Source organism: Chiloscyllium punctatum, chromosome 39 (genome assembly GCF_047496795.1).
Source record: "Chiloscyllium punctatum isolate Juve2018m chromosome 39, sChiPun1.3, whole genome shotgun sequence".
Classification (NCBI taxonomy): Eukaryota; Metazoa; Chordata; class Chondrichthyes; order Orectolobiformes; family Hemiscylliidae; genus Chiloscyllium; species Chiloscyllium punctatum.
This window is the reverse complement of record NC_092777.1, coordinates 48,605,382-48,621,612: the sequence shown is the minus strand read 5'-3', so window position 1 is coordinate 48,621,612 and position 16,231 is coordinate 48,605,382. Positions and strand designations below refer to the sequence as shown.

At 43.2% G+C, this 16,231-nt stretch overlaps 1 protein-coding gene across 2 annotated transcripts in view; it reads right to left on the bottom strand.

Moving 5' to 3' along the window:
• The window catches only part of LOC140464045 (zinc transporter ZIP11-like), a 765,315-nt gene that overhangs the window by 633,916 nt on the left and 115,168 nt on the right, over window positions 1-16,231 (bottom strand). The window lies entirely within an intron of this gene.

Sequence of the window (16,231 nt, the reverse complement as noted above, 5' to 3'; positions counted from 1 at the left end):
CTCATTCTTCTAAATTCCCAGAGATTATCGGCTTAAACTGTTCAACCTCTCTTCATACGACAAATCCCTCATCTCTGGGATCAATCTGGTGAACCTTCAGTGAAATGCCACTACATCTTTCCTCAAATAAGGGGACCAAAACTATGCACGATACTCCAGGTACAGACTCACCAATGTCTTGTATAGTTGCAACAATACTCCCTTACCTTTATATTCTATTCCTTTAACTATAAAAGTAAACATAACATTCACTTTCTTTATTAACTGCTGTACCTGCATGCTGGTTTTCTTTGACTCATGAACAGGACATTTTGTTTTTCATCTAACTATACAGAACAGCAGCAAGTTCAAAGTGAGAAGGTGCCTGATCATGTCAAGAGCAAATGCCTTAAGTCATAATCATCCACCTTGCTTGTTCCACTATCCTTGAACAGCCAGCCATAATTCTATGACTGAAACATTTCATTTAAAGCGTGTCTTCTATCAGAGGAAGCTCAATGTTGTGCGCATGTTTCCATATTTGGCAAAATCACAAAATCATAGAGGCTGAAGAACACAGAACGTCAGTCAGCCCACTCTGCTCTCCGCCCCTTCAGCTCCATTTGCACATCCCATTCTCAAGTGTACTCCCCAATGTTGAGCATTTAAATAATGTTGATAGTATCTGTGCAGTGTTTCAATGCCATGGAGGAAATAGTCCTTTATGAAAAAGTAAACAACTTTAGTACCAAATTACATAGTTAAGTACTCTTCTGTGGAAACTGCTTATAATTGCCTGATAAGACAACTTTTTTAAACTGCCATGTTCATACTTACGTCGCCATTCATGGTTCTAAATGTTCCCAATTATCTCTGAAGTCATGTATCATATGGCAGAGAAAGATCTCATTGAAGCTGTCATGCCAGTGACAGCTCTCTCAGCAATTTGCTTTCACATCCCAGTTCTTTTTCTATAATGCTACAAATTAGATCTTTGAAAGTTCCTGTGGAATGTGATTCCACTACACTCTCAGATGGTGCAGAAAAATACATTTCTTCTCCATTCTCCTCTTGGTCTTTTGTCAATTATTTTATATCCACTAGCTCTGGGTACTAACACCCTTGCCAGAAAAAATATTTTCTCACAAGTTACTTCATAAAAATCCTTAACAATTTTTAGTGCCTCTGTCAGGTCTTCCTGAGTATTCTTTGCTCTAAGAAAGGCACTCCTAACCTTTCCAACTTCTCCACGTTTCTCATCTCTGGCATTGTTTTCACAAACGGTACGGTGGCTCAATGGTTAGCACTGCTGCCTCACAGCACCGGGTACCCAAGTTCAATTCCAACCTCAACTTTAATGGACATGGATGAGATAAAGACTGTAATTTCCCTTCCCATCTGGTTGAAAATGCCCTCCAACGCATCTCATCCTCCACCCCTCCAACCGCAACAAGGACAGAACCCCTGGTCCTCACCTTCCACCCCAGCAACCTCCACATAAACCGTATCATCAGCCAACAATTCCGCCACCTACAAATGGACCCCACTGCCAGGGATATATTTCCTTCCCTACCCCTATCCGCTTTCCACAAAGATTGTTCCCTCGGTGACTATCTGGTCAGGTCCATACCCCCCAACAACCCACCCTCCCCTCCTGGCACCTTCCCATGCAACTGAAGGAATTGCGAAACCTGCAGCCACATCTCCATCCAAGGCCCCAAAACAGCCTTCCAAATCCATCAAAGTTTCACCTGCACTTCCACAAATGTCATTTATTGCATCTGTTGCTCCCGATGCGGTCTCCTTTACATTGAGGAGACTGGACGCCTTCTCGCACAGCACTTTAGAGAACATCTCCAGGACACCCGCACTAATCAGCCCCACTGCCCTGTGGCCAAACATTTCAACTCCCTCTCCCACTCTGCTAAGGACATGCAAGTCCTGAGCCTCCTCCACCACCACTCCCTCACCACCTGATGCCTGGAGGAAGAACGCCTCATCTTCTGCCTCAGAACCCTTCAACCCCAGGGCATCAATGTGGACTTCACCAGTTTCTTCATTTCCCCTCCCCCCCCACCTTACCCCAGTTCCAAACTTCCAGCTTAGCACCATCCTCATAACCTGTCCCACCTGTCAATCTTCCCTCCCATCTATCCACTCCACCCTCCTCTCCAATCTATCACAGTGGCACAGTGGTTAGCACTGCTGCCTCACAGCGCCAGAGACCCGGGTTCAATTCCGGCCTCGGGCAACTGTCTGTGTGGAGTTTGCACATTCTCCCCATGTCTGCGTGGGTTTCCTCCGGGTGCTCCAGTTTCCTCCCTCAGTCCAAAGATGTGCAGGTTAGGTGAATTGGTCATGCTAAATTTCCCGTAGTGTTAGCTGTAGGGGAATGGGTCTGGGTGGGTTGCTCTTCAGAGGGTGGGTGTGGACTTGTTGAGCCGAAATGCCTGTTTCCACACTGTAAGTAATCTAATCTAATCTATCACCTTTACCCCTTTCTCCAACCACCTATTGCACGGTCAACAACCTTCTCCCCAGCCCCACCCCCTCCCATTTATCTCTCCACCCCTGAGGCTTCCAGCCTCATTCTTGATGAAGGGTTCCTGCCCAAAACATCGATTTTCCTGCTCCTTAGATGCTGCGTGACCTCATGTGCTTTTCCAGCACCACTCTAATTTTTTAGCCCATTTTACCAGGGATTTAACTCATTTGTACACAGTAGTCACTACTGCCATGGTACATTTCCCCAACAAAGAACTTATGGGAGTTAACTCCCACTTCCCCTGTAAAGCTGACTTTAAAGAATCACTTAGAAATCACCAACTGCAGAACAACATCTTCATAAATCTCAGTTGCAACATATGTGTGAGGCAGAAGGGAGGAGCCTGTTGAAAGGCATTTAGTAATGCACAGGAAATTCCTAATTCATTGAAAATTCAGAATTCACAATAAATTCATAAATACAACTTAAAATTCATGAGAAATTAAAGCAACGACTCCACAGCCAAAAGTCACTTTACACTAAAACTACTCAGATGACTGCCATTCGGATTTGCTAATTGCAGGCATTAGTAATCATCTCCCTACCATACACAACAAGAAACCATGTTTAATCTTCTCTGAAGTTTCAGAGCTGAAGAAGAGTCATACCAAACTCAAAACGTTGGTTCTGTTCCTCTCTCCACAGATGCTGCCAGACTTGCTGGGTTCCTCCAAGACTCTCTATGTTTGCTTCAAATAGTTCTGTCTGAGGAACTCTTCTATTCCAAGTTAAGATACAGCAAAGGTATTTTAAAAGTCTTTACTGCAGGAAGATTGCCCAAGTATGTCTTGCACATAAAAGCCAGGACACATCCAACCCAGCCACCACTGTCTAATTAGCTCATTCTCTGTCATCTGTAAAGCAATGGAGGGCACCATCAACAGTGCCACAAAGCAGCATGTGTCCGGCAAAACCTGCTTATTAATGTCCATTCTGAGTTCCGCCAGACACATTACTGTTTTGGTCCAAACATGGACTGAATTGGTGAACATCAGAGATGAGGTGAGACTGACTGCCTTTGACATCAAGGCAAGTTTAACTGTATCAAGGAGCCTGAGTAGAACTGCCACCAATGGCCATCAAGGAAAAGCTCTCTGCTGGTTAGAGTCATTCATGGTACATAGGAAGAAGACTGTGGCTGTTGGACGTCAACCATCTCAGCTCCAGGACATCTCTGCAGAAGTTCCTGAGGGTAATCTCCTTGGCCCAAGCATCTTCAGCTGCTTCATCAATGACCTGCCCTCTACCCATAAGGTCAGCAATGGGAATGTTCACTGATAACTGCAAAACGTTCAGAACAATTCCATCATTTGGCCTCAGGTACTGAAGCATTCTGAGTCCACACGCAGCAAGCCTTGGACGATATCCAGATTTGGGCTGATAAATAACGAGTAACATTCACACCACTTAACTGCTGGTCAATTACCATCTCCAATCATTGAGAATCTAACAATCTTCCCTTGACGTTCAACAGCATCACCAGCACTAAACTGCCCTCTATCAGTATCATGAGGATCACCCATGACCAGAAAGGGAACCAGACCAGATTTTTCTGGGCGGCAAGGTGGCTCAGTAGTTAGCACTGCTGCCTCACCGCACCAGGGACCCAGGTTCGATTCCAGCCTCGGGCAACTGTCTGTGTGGAGTTTGCACATTCTCTGCGTGGGTTTCCTCTGGGTTTTCCAGTTTCCTCCCACAATCCAAAGATGTGCAGCTTAGGTGAATCGAGGAGAAAGTGAGGACTGCAGATGCTGGAGATCAGAGCTGAAAGTGTGTTGCTGGAAAAGCGCAGCAGGTCAGGCAGCATCCAAGGAACAGGAGAATCGACGTTTCGGGCATAAGCCCTTCTTCAGGAAGAAGGGCTTATGCCCAAAACGTCGATTCTCCTGTTCCTTGGATGCTGCCTGACCTGCTGCGCTTTTCCTGCAACACATTTTCAGGTTAGGTGAATCGGCCAAGCTAAATTGCCCATATGTTCAGGGGTGTGTAGGTTAGGTGCATTAGTCAGGGGTAAATGTAGAGTAATAAGTTTGGGGAATGAGTCTGGGTGGGTTACTCTTCAGAGGGTCAGTGTGAACTTGTTGGGCCGATGTGTCCGTTTCCACACTGTAGGGATTCTATGTTAATACTGTGGTTACAAGAACATGTCAGAGCATGGGATTCAGTGGTGAGTAACTCTCTGCTGACTCTCCAGTGCTTCTCCCTTGTAGATGGTGGACAAGTCAGGAATGTGATGGAATACTCTCCATTTGCCTGGATCAATGCAGCTCCAACAACACTCAAGAAGCCTGACACCCTCTAGGTCAAAGCAGTCCTCTTGGTTAACACTTCCGTAAAGGCAATAAATACTAGTCTGCTCAGTAATGCCTACATCCCATGAATTTTTTTTTAATTCCACAGATACTTTACTGTTCCTTGGCAAATCAAAAAGTCATCAAAATTCCATATGTAAACTCTTGACAGAAAAAGCTTTGTTGAAAGGATATAAATGATTGCTCTTGTGGAATGTCACAAAGTTAATTGATGCAGGCTGGGCGAAGCTATTACGACATCTGGTAGGAAAGAAAACCTTCATTCGCAAATTATTAGGCAACAGTTATTTCACATGGGGTTTATTCCAGAAAGATTAATTGCAATGAGGTACACTGTACCCATAGTAGAGATAAGTTACACAAATGAACAATAAGATAGAAGATGGTGTATCTTTTTGTAAATATATCAGGAAATGTAGAATAAACTCAAAAACATTAGTGTGATAGGATTTATAATGAGCTAGGACACAACTGCTATGTCATATTCATAATATGCTGTTAAAATATGCAACTATTTAACATTTCTCGTCCGTTTATTCTCCACTGCCTTGCTGTGCAGGTCTTGGCAGTAACTTTAATGATTAAATTCAATTATTCTCGAAAACAGATGCAGAGACCGCAATTGCCAGAATAGCCCATGCCTGCTGCTTCCGATACAGGCAAAATGCCCACTTCTAGTTGTATACCAACCTTAAAGATTACAATATGCAGTGAGCACCACACTGGCTATTGGGACAGAAGTTTGAGAGATCAGCACAGATATAAATTAGACTGAACCACTTAAAGGCAGCTGTTAAAGAGGAAGCGCACTCAGTCTGAGGCAGCAATGCACAGGGCTTTCCACACAGTTTGAGTCCATCCTTTCCAGCCTGGAAGTGGTTACCAACTCCTTTGACTTGGCTGTGAATCCAGAGTCATGCTGCTGCAGTGATTGCTCAGACTGCTGCCATCTTATTTGCGAATGGCAGTAGTTAAAGGACTTACACACCATCATGACAGTCTAGCAATTAGCCCTCTAACAGATGATCAGGTTGCAAGGTGGCACACGAGCAGAGTGGGATTGATTCCACTTGAGAACATAGCATCATCATCATCACCATTCCACCACTGTGCTTGCTGCTGGCCATCAGCCACCAGTTAGGTCAAACTGCCACTCACTGGGCCAAGATGGTGCTGTCTGCATATGGGCTTCCTGCACCTAAAGGTGCTCAAGGTACTCCCCCTCACCCCCCCACTTGGGGTCTAAGAGCAGATTTCCACAGTGATAGCAGCAGTGTTTCAGCAGCTACACTGAGCGCAGCCACAGAGGGCAGTATTGAGCGCAGTCATGGGGGACAGTACTATGCACAACTACAGGGTCAGTACTGAGCACAACCACAAGGGCCAGTACTGAGTGCAGCCACAGGGATGGTACTGAGCGCAATCACAGCTGAGCCACAGGGGCTTTACAGAGCATAGCCACGGGGGGCAGTACTTAGCGCAAACATGGGATGCAGTACTTAGCACAGCCACAGGGGGTGGTACTGAACACAGCCACGGAAGGCAGTACTTAGCACAGCCACAGGGGGTGGTACTGAACACAGCCACGGAAGGCAGTACTTAGCACAGCCACAGGGAGCAGTACTGAACACAGCCACGGCAGGGGCCGGTACTTAGCACAGCCAAGGGGGGCAGTACTGAGTGCAGCTACAAGTTTGGGGATGAAATCCACTTATTAGTAATCACATTCAGACGAGTTCATCACAGATGGGAAAGGGATGGTGCTGGCTCTCTATTTTTGAACATCTTGCTACACAGCAGTGGGAAAGGGCAGAGGACATGGGCTGGCCTGTCTTCTAATAACAGTGAGGTTGCACAGCATGAAGTGGACCATCGCAGAACTGGGTGCCTGCTGAACAGAATATGAAAGGACTCCTCCAGAGTAGCCCAGGAAACCTCCACAACATGAACTTGACAGGGGAGTGTGAGTTGCACAATGCAGTTGCCCAGCAGGACCATCCTTTGGTTCACACTGGTGGCTCAAAGATGACAGCAACTAACAAAATCCCACACACACTGAACTGGGATGGAGTCACAGGCCAGCCAGACAGGGAAGATGTGGATTCACTTTCAGTTTCAGTGCTTCTCCAACATGACAGGCCAGTTGCCAGCAGCCAATAGCACCCTTCGTCACTGGAATGACTGCCACCCTCACAGGGTTACATGTTCTACCTGCAAGATACAATGAAATACAGCCAGCTTTCTGTGGGTACAGGGGACTGTAGCAGTGGACAGCAAACTGCAAGCTGGTGCTAACATCTCCAGTTCTGACCTTGACATGTATAAACGCATGGCCACCATCATCTCACCATCACTGGGTAATATGGTCCTAGCCCTGTTTTGAGGCAGGTAGTGTGGCTGTAGAAGGTAGCAGGTGTCAGTCAGGATGTCCTGAAGGACGTATGGACAACTTTTCTATTGTCCCTCGCCAAGGTTCAGACAGGGAAACTACTCCTTAAGCATCCCCTCCTCCTCTTCTACTTTCCTTTGCTCTATCTCCTAGTCATACTGTATGCCAAGAGGCATGCCGACCACTGCACCCATGTCTGGGAGCAACATATTTGTGCTGAAGCCTTGAGAACAGCCAAAAACAATCCTTCGGCTCATGTCATAACTTTGAAGAACTCTAGAAAACAGTGATGACTTTACCAATCATAGCATCTTCAGTAAAGAGAAAAAAATTGGAAAAAAACCCAGAAAATTGTTAACCATATTTTTAAATGGTACAGGTTGGGGTTCCATCCTGCTGCTAACAAATGTTTAATTTTGGCGCTGTGCGTGTTTCAGAGAGTGTTAGCTGGAGAAGGGAGCTCCAAAATGGCAGCATTAAACACTGACTGCTGTCACAATCTGCTTACTCTGCATGTTTCCAGTGGCTGACCGCAGGAATATACCAATGCCCGCATTGATACAGAATTTCCATGACTCAATGTAAAACATGTGTTTGTGAAATGGGTACCAATCTGGAATGCACCTGTAGCACTTTTTGAGCATTGTACACCTAAACTCTACACTAGGAACACAGGAACAGGAGCAGACCATTTAACCCATCCATCCTGCTCTGCCAGTCAATACTAACATGGTTCATCGAACGCTTCAGTGACTTCCATTCACCCCATTCCCATAACTCTGTCAGCCACTGGTAATCAGAAATTTATCATTCTCTACCTCAAACAAACTCAACAACTGAGCTTTCACAGCCCCCTGTGTCGAAAACTCCAAAGGTTAACAATCTTCTGAGTGAAGTAAGTTCTCATTGTGGATCTAGAGGATCCTTCTTATTTTTACAAGTACAATACCACCACCACCACCCCCCCCTCCCACCCCCAGTTCTAGGCTCTCCTACCTGGGGATACATCTTCCCGCCATCTATCCCACCTATTGCATTAAGTATTTTGTAAGTATCAATGAGATTACCTCTCATCCTTTGAAACTCCAGAGAACACAGAAGGATATTGTGAAACTTGAAAGGGTTCAGAAAAGATTTACAAGGACGTTGCCAGGGTTGGAAGATCTGAGCTATAGGGAGAGGCTGAATAGTTGGGGCTGTTTTCCCTGGACCAGCTCCTGAGAAAAGAACAGGAAATGACATCACCAATGGAAATGGCATCACCAACCCAAAGAAACCCAAACAGAAAAATAGAAAGCAGGAATCATGTACAGTGCTTCGCCTGGAGGCCCACTGAAGATGTTACTTAGTCAGGTGACAAAATGTCTGGAAATGAACCTTCCAACTCAGTGAGCAAACCAACATCCACCTATGCTTTTTAACTTATTGCCATTTAAAAAAACCCTGCTCGTCTGTTTCTGCAACCAAATCGGATAAACTCATGTTTTTCCACATTATTTTCCATCTGCAATGCTCCTGCCCATTCACTAATCCTGCTAACTCCTCCTGAAGCCACTTTTCATTTTCAGTGATAATTTCTTGAGAGTACCAGAAATTATGTGCACTGCCACAACGACTGTTGCTTTGACACATGACACAGCTTTATAAGACAAGTTTCATTCCTGTTATAAAGTTTTGGATTCACACCATCATTAATCACAGAAACTAAGCATAAGCAGTGCCGAATTTGGTCGTTAATGTGATAAATGCTGTACTTGCAACCTTGCCACTGTTTAGTTAGGAACACATTCTTTTGAGTTTTCAGTACAATCTGGTGTCCTTTTCTAAAGCTCTCTGGTGGGTTTTGTGATTTTACAATTTTGAAACTAATGCATGCTTCAAACAAAACTGCAAAGCTCAGGGAGGTGATCTGCTCACGACCCTGACTGAAGTTTCTGAGTGTAACAAAAGCAATAGAGCAGCATGGTTGCTCAGTGGTTAGCACTGCTGCATCACAGCACCAGTGACTTGGGTTCAATTCCCACCTCGGGCAATTGTCTGTGCGGAGTTTGCACATTCTCACTGTGAAGAGGGGAATAGGTTGGTGTGGGCTTGTTGGGCTAAAGGGCCTGTTTCCACACTGTAAGTAATCTAATCAATGGGGCCTTGGTTTGCTGCTATGTACACTTTCACATGAAGCTGACATTGGGAAAAAGTTCACAACCATGATGGATCTATCTCAATGTCACATTGTGCCTCTGGGTAAACTGCTAGTTAGTTGGTGACATTCCTGTCACCAACATAATCTGCTCCGTTGCCTTTGTTGAAGTGAATTATCTTGAATTAGCTTTACTGTCACAAGTACAGTGAAACGTTTACAAGTCGGCACTTACCGTGCAATCTTAGAAATGGAAGTACCGAGGGACAGATTACCGAGTACAAATCCTTTGGGGAAAACATTATTAAAATAAAAACAATTTAAAAGTCCAGCATTACAAAAATTCAAAACTCCAAAATCAGAATAATAAATGAGAAAAATAAAGTAATAAAAAACTTAGAATAACAATGCTTCCACCAGAATATCATAAAGAAAATAAAATCAATTTTAAGTGAATTTAAGACAAATTCCAAAACAATGCTGGCCTTTAGAGTCATAGAGATGTACAGCATGGAAACAGACCCTTCGGTCCAACCCATCCATGCCGACTAGATATCCCAACCCAATCTAGTGCCACCTGCCAGCACCGGGCCTATATCCTTCCAAACTCTTCCTATTCATATACTCATCCAAATGCATCTTAAATGTTGCAATTGTTTCAGCATCCACCACTTCCTCTGGCAGCTCATTCCATACACACACCACCCTCTGCGTGAAAAAGTTGCCCCATAGGTCTCTTTTATATCTTTCCCCTCTCACCCTAAACCTATGCCCTCTAGTTCTGGACTCCGCAAACCCAGGGAAAAGACTTTGTCGATTTATCCTATCCATGCCCCTCATGATTTTGTAAACCTCTATAAGATCACCCCTCAGCCTCCGACGCTCCAGGGAAAACAGCCCCAGCCTGGCTCTGGGCTCAACCCCACCATTGGAACTACCACAATGCTGAAGAAATCGCCACATGTTGGTGTGTAATATGATAATGCTCACATCAAGCATATCCTGTGGGACAGAGGAATCCCTTCAGCAGAGGAAAAGGAGATTTTGCAGGTATACTAGCAGATGGGCCTTTTCATACTCTGCCCAGTCAGCTGGTGTTCCATGCATGCCAGATGTTTCCTGTCCCCCAATGAGGGAGTCAATAATGCGCTAAACAGGCTGGTAACCTGAGCACACAGAGAAGAGCAGATTACCCAAAAACTGATTCAAGGATGGTGGCCATTCGAGACATGGAAGCCTCAACAAGCATGACAAATCAGAAACTGCGGCCAACAATCAATACAACTGGTACTTGCATCACTAGCTATGAGCTGAAATACAGTAGCACCCTTCACAGTGGATCTGCTACTCCTATGAACAGGGCAACTGTGTATCTGCTTAACAAATCGGACTGAAGAACAATTAAGCTGTGCAGAGTTTGAACTACAAAGTTTATCTTCAAATTTTTAATTATTAGGATATAAAAGGAGTGGGAGAAAGAATGAAAATGAGAGGGAGAAAAGAAAAGAGTAAAAAAATGCTTTTTTATATCTCCAACAAATAATTAAAATCTAAAGGCTTGAGACGCTGAACTTATAAAAGTTAATTTTTAGTGCCAATAATTTGGCTTTTATAGAGATGACCATTAAAAATTGACAGACATTGGACTAGACAAGCCCAAACCTTTCCTGGCATGTTTAATGAAGATTTAATACATAAACACCATAACTTCACATAAGTGCCATAACTTCACTCTGTTAAATGTATTTGAGTACTAATCTCTCAGTGAGAAACTGCTTGAGTTAAGCCTAAAAGAGCAGGTCTACTCAAAACTGCAACTCCCAGATTTCCACTTTTAACATCATGTGAGCAGATGCCAGAAGTTACTGACTGATTTATCCCTCAGTAATGTTGTGCACTAGTAGCTTCACAATTATTCCCACAGCAAAACCTGGGCCCTGAGGAGTTGAGGGTACAGCAGATAAGGAGAAACATTGTACGTGGCATGGTGTAAGCTAAAGACAGCAGATGCAAGAGGATTATCTGAACAAATTACAAGTTAAAGAATACCAGAGAGTAAGACCTCACTGCAGTGCATTTCCATGAGCAAGAAAGAACATTGATAATCAATGAAAGCAGAATACTGCAGATGCTGGAAATCTGAAAAAAAAGAGAATGCTGGAGAAACTCAGCAAGTCTGGCAGTATCTGTGGAAAAAGAGTTAAATGTTTCAAGTCTCATATAAGCCTTCTTCAGAAAAGAGGTCAGACTGGACTCAAAATTGTTTCTCCCTCTACAGACCTGCTTAGTTTCAAGAACATTAACAGAGTGAGCAGAGACCAAGTAACCATACATACATGAAACAGAATGAGCTAGACTGAGAGAAATACCTTAAAGCCCCGTTAGGGAAGGAAATCTGCTGTCCTTACGTCATCTGGCCTACATAGGAGTCCAGACCCACAGCAATGTGGTTGACTCTGGCCTGGCCTGATGATGCCCCTATCCCATGAATGAAATTAAAAAATGGTGTTGAGAGAGACTAAAAGAGAGAGTTCAAGAGCAAGAGGAACTGCACCCAATTCATTTTGTTTCCATTACTTCTTGCAACTCCATTAGCAATTGGCCCTGTGTTCTTTGGTTATGAGCTCTACTGTTTCTTGCTTACAGTGAAAAAAGTGTGGCGCTGGAAAAACACAGCAGGTAATAGAGGTCAATAGGAAGACCTTTCAAATCTTCTCCAAGCCAATTTCCTGTAAACTGATATCTCTTCCAGTCTGTCACCACTCATTCCTGAAGAAGGGCTTATGCTCAAAATGTCAACTCTCCTGCTCCTCGGATGCTGCCTGACCTGCTGTGCTTTCCCCAGTGCCACACTTTTCAACTCTGACTCTCCAGCAATCTGTATTCCTCACTTTCTCCCGGTTTCTTGCTCATGCTGAGTTGGGGTGCTGATGCGTACTGGCATTAATCGATTTTTGTGTGAGCTTTGATTGAATTCCGGAGGTTGGGATTTCTTACACATTAAGTTATCTCAACCACCAGTTTTGATTGCTGAGTGCGAGGCTGGCTAAGTTTCCCGAGTGAAACCACAGCAGGCAAAACCACAATGTCAAGCAATCCAAAAAACAAAGGGCACAGTGAGGTTTTGTTTGATTGCATTTCTACTGTTTTATACCTCTTATCATAAGGCTTTTGCTCAATTAAAAAATAAAGCAACGGTGAATTACAGTTTAGATAGATGACTGGCCGCAGGCCAAAGAAAATTGGCTTTCAGCTAAAGAAAATGAATGTCAGACAAGAGGATTATCAGCATTTGGCTGGTGGTTTTCCTGATGACATTCATCATCTTCGGGTTCTTACTCTGGAGAATTCCCATTTAAGAATAATCCTTCATATCACAATCAGATTCCAGGACAAAGATATACGATCAACACAATATGACCCAACTCCCCAAAAATGCAGTCACACTTCCATCAACTGAAAATAAATGATATTCATGGCATCACGCTGAACTTATTTCTGCATTTCAGTCCAATACAAGTAAAGCAGGCAGATACAGGCAAAGCTCCAACATTCAGAGAAACAGAAGTCTACACTTGCCTGATATTCACACAAAAAATTTCACTCATGAACAAAATTCATAAAAGAAAATTCAATTGCACATGTCTAGCAGCCCCTCCATCAGCTAAGTGTCTCTGAGGATTCAGGCTTGGTTTCAGATGCACATTTGTTGAGTGGATTGCAAGTGATGTGAGTCACGAGACAAAGTTGGCAAAGATGGCAATTTATGTTTAGCCAACATTGCTTTTTGCTATTTTACAGATAATTAAACCAGAAAGTGCAGGGTAGGTAAGCAAGCAAAATGGATATTGTCAGGAGAATGTGGTGAGAGTGAGACTGGGTGAGTATGAGATTGAGTGTCAGGGTAAGTATGAGGATGCGTGCGGGGGAGGGAATGAGAGCGGGAGTGAATGAGCAACAGCAAAGGTGAGTAAAAGTGAGAGGAGAGCACAAGAAAGTTCACATAAGCAAGAGTGAGTATGCTAGAGAGAGAGAGGGTGAGAAAGTTCATTAGGACAGTTATATCCTAAAACAGTATGGTTTGGTAAATTAATTGGTTCAAAAAAGAAACAGTTGAACAATGTAACAGGTTGATGTATATGTATTAATTTGGAATCAAGTGCCATAATATTTTATACAAAGACTTCGAAACACAATCCTGTTTGTTCTGAATCAGTGCAGCAATAAGATGTAGTTCTTTATAATGTACAGCCCAATTCCCTGGAGGACAAAAAAGGCATCAGTCTTTCCAAAGTTACAGTTTAGTTAACAAATGGTTCTTCTGGCTTAAATACAGTGAAAGGCTTTAGAATTATCCAGGATACCTCGATGTATTATTTTGGAACATACGGGACAATATTAATCATGAGGTTGTGGCGTTTACATACCCTCAAAGCAGACACACAAACTACTGTGGTGCTGCATGACTATCAAAGCAGAAAGCTATGAAGTTAAGGAAAAACCTGAAAGGAAAAGAAAAGAATGTTTCAACAACTGAGTTAGGAAATCAGTCAGGACATAGGAAGAAGTGATATTAGTAAAGTGACTATCTCCCTTGGTCAGATTCTTTTGGAGTTATCATGATAAGGGTAATAAATTCTGTGAAACCTGTAATACTTAAAACGAGACTGGTCTTGGAACTAATCAGGTCTAAAGGGCCTTTTAGATTGAATTTGAGAGAGCCAGTATATAACTGCAAATTAAGGGCTCCTGTGACACAGAGATAGTGTCCCTATCTCTAAGCCAGGTGACCCAGGTTCAAGTTCCAGCTATCCAGGGGTATGCAATAACATTCCTGAACAGGCTAACTAGAACTTATCTACACTTTTGTAATGAACCTCAGTCTAAAAACAAACTTAATGTGAACTCAAAAATTAATCAGGCTACAATCAGACAAGCCATGAAGTTATTCAATGGTACAGCAGACTGAAAGGGCTGACTAGCCTATCATTGCTCTTACTTCTAATGTTCTTGTGTTAAATGGAGAAAGAATGCAGTAGTGAGAAATAGAAGAAAAGATGGAGGCAAAAGAGAAAGAAAAACAGAAAGGAAGTGGAGCTGTCTGCCTATCCGTCAGTCCCATCCCACAATCAGTAGTGGACAGGCAGAGGCTGGAAGAACACAACAAGCCAGGCAGCATCAGTAGATGGAGAAGTCAATGTTTCAGGTGTAACCCTTCTCCATTCCTATTCCATAATCAGGTAGTTTAGTTATCTCTGTTACAATCACAATGGAAACCAATAACTGCTTAAGATATATTCATATTTCCAGCGACTGACTGGGACGATCATACAGCTATATTTCAAGTTTTAAGATTTTGATTGTAATGAGCAAACCAAGAGCATCATTGGCAAAACATTATCCAGTAGGCAATTTATACTCAAAGCTACACAAAAGGTCCACTATTTAAATCATAAAAAACTAAATGACCCATCCCCAGTTAGACATTACTCTCCTCTTTCAGTGAACATGTCATCCTTCAGAACCAGTCCAAAGCTATTTCAGTCCCTGATAGCTTGCTTTCTTTCTCCTTTTCCACCCAGTTAATTTATAATCCCCAAACTGATCTTTACAGTGAGTGTTACCCTGGAGATTATTTCCTCTAATCAAAGTTAGGTAAATCATGCAGTCAGGTTTAAGTCTTCACGGTCTCTTCATTCTGAATTGATGTTCTGACCTGCATTCTCCAGACGGTCACAGACAGACTCATAGAGATGTACAGCACAGAAACAGACCCATCGGTCCAACTCATCCATGCCAATCAGATAGCTGAAATTAATCTAATCCCATTTGCCAGCACTTCACCTATAGCCCTCTAAACCCTTCCTTTCATTTACCCATCCAGATGCCTTTTAAATGTTGTAATTGGATCAGCCTCCACCACTTCCTCTGGCAGCTCATTCTATACACGCACCCATTATTGCATGAAAAAGTTGCCCCTTAGTTCCTTTTTAAATCTTGCCTCTCTCACCTTAAGCTTATGCCCTGTAGTTCTGGAATCCCCTATCCCACGGAAAAGATCTTTTCTATTTATCCTATCCCTCTCCTCCTGATTTTATAAACTTCTATAAGGTCACCCCTCAGCCTCCGCGCCCCAGGGAAAACAGCACCAGCCTATTCAGCCTCTCCGTATAGCTCAAATCCTCCAACTTTGGCAACATCCTTGTAAGTCTTTTCTGAACCCTTTCAAGTTTCACAACATCTTTCCAATAGGAGAGAGACCAAAATTGCACATGAACAGCAGGGACTCTCTACTACTATTACTCTGCACTTGCCCTCTCTCTGACTCTTTCATACTGCATTTTGGTCTGTGGGTATCCTAGAAAAACTCTATGCCACTACTACAATGGTTTTCAATGGCTTGCTATTCTCTCAAAAGCCCAGCTTTGAGGTCATGTAGACAACATGGTCCTTGGATCGAGGCAGGAATACTGATTAACTATCTAAACCCTAAGTCTGTTCTGCCTTGGAAATAAATGGTCTGTGAGAGAGTACAGCCCTTTATAAATCTTGACATTCCTGATATATCCCTTTAACTCTCCAGCCAAAAGCCTATCTGCCAACAACACTGCTGGTCATTGTTTACAGATGTGAACAATGTCTTCCTCGCTGTCCCCAAAACAACCAAACTACCCAGGATTGTTGTTGAGTAGGATTCAGAGCAGGTGATTTCACTTCCTTCATAGACCATTTTAACTTAATTTAAACAGACAGCCTCAAAAGAAAACATATTTAAAAATTTTATATTTCTAACAGCCCACAATTTTATATTCCGCTACTCCTACACATCCTTGATTACTCCACTGTCGCCAATATAATATTGGAGCAAG